The sequence below is a fragment of the Myotis davidii genome, unplaced genomic scaffold (assembly GCF_000327345.1).
Source record: "Myotis davidii unplaced genomic scaffold, ASM32734v1 scaffold370, whole genome shotgun sequence".
Classification (NCBI taxonomy): Eukaryota; Metazoa; Chordata; class Mammalia; order Chiroptera; family Vespertilionidae; genus Myotis; species Myotis davidii.
The window spans coordinates 5,215,253-5,216,252 of NW_006288615.1; the positions used below are offsets into that span (position 1 = coordinate 5,215,253).

At 63.2% G+C, this 1,000-nt stretch overlaps 1 protein-coding gene across 2 annotated transcripts in view; it reads left to right on the plus strand.

Annotated features, from left to right (window-relative positions):
* Positions 1-1,000, plus strand: part of AGAP1 (ArfGAP with GTPase domain, ankyrin repeat and PH domain 1) — a 417,400-nt gene that overhangs the window by 121,178 nt on the left and 295,222 nt on the right. Inside the window, exon 1 of one of the 2 annotated variants that reach the window (XM_006760461.2) lies at positions 7-60. The exons of the other annotated variant lie outside the window; for it this stretch is intronic. The gene's annotated coding sequence lies outside the window, so the exon portion shown is untranslated. Of the gene's footprint in view, positions 1-6; positions 61-1,000 lie in introns of those variants that run through there. 2 annotated transcript variants of the gene reach the window in all.

Here is a 1,000-nt window from a genome sequence, read left to right on the forward strand (position 1 = left end):
GCGCCCCGGCCGACGCGCACTCATCCAGCGCCGAGAGCATCGAGGGGTCCCCGCGCAGAGGTGGGCAGTGCGGCCGGGGTGGGAGGGCAGTGGTGGGAATCTTCGGGCCCCGCGGCGGGCCTGCTCAGCAGAGTGCACTGGGGCTGGAGGGCAGCTAAGGGACCTGCCCTCCCAGGTCACCCGCCGCACGTGGTTGTGCAGGACGCGAACCGGGTACTGCAGTGTCCCCCACTAATAATTCTGCGGCGTCTGGACATTCTTGACTGGCCTTGCTTCCAGCTGCGTGTGGTGGCGCCGTTCAGGGTTTGTGATCTAAGCCCCTGCGAGCCTGTCTCAGGAGAAAACACCTTGCCAAGTGGCGCCTTTCTCCCGCGGTGCTGGCTCAGGCCGCTCCATCCGCAGGCCCAGAGAGCTGGCAGCTTGCTGCCTCCTGGGATACCTGTGGGCTGCTCCAGGAGGCCAGCCCTTGGGCCGAGGCTGCCGCACAGGTGGCACGCCTGGCGGGGAGAAGCAGCTTTCCCCTGTTGACATCTTACTCCACCACCAAGCCTGGTGTCCTCGTCAGGGCTACCTGGAGGTGGTCCTGTGGGTCCTGTGCTGTGGCCTTGGCTGTTGGCCGGCGCTCACCAGTTGTGCTTGGTCAGGGATGTAGGCCCCTCTCCCTGGTCTCCCCACCAGTAGGTGTGTTAGGAGGAAAGCACCTGTGCCACAGGATTCTCCTTCCTGGGCGTGATCTCTGGTATTCAGGCAGGGAAATCACAGCCTGGAGCCTGTCCTCTGCTCTCTGAGGCCCTCTGACTAAGACCTGCAGGGAAGGTTTCCAGGAGGTTTGATAATATTCTGGTGCAAGAATCCGGTAGCCTCTGATAGTGTTGGGGGGTCAAAACCCTCCAGAACCTGCAAAACACAGACCCCTTCTCTCCACATGCCTGGGCATCACTCTGCAGGAAGAGGCGGGGTGGGCCAGGGAGCCTCTCCCAAGGGTTTGGGTGGGGGATGG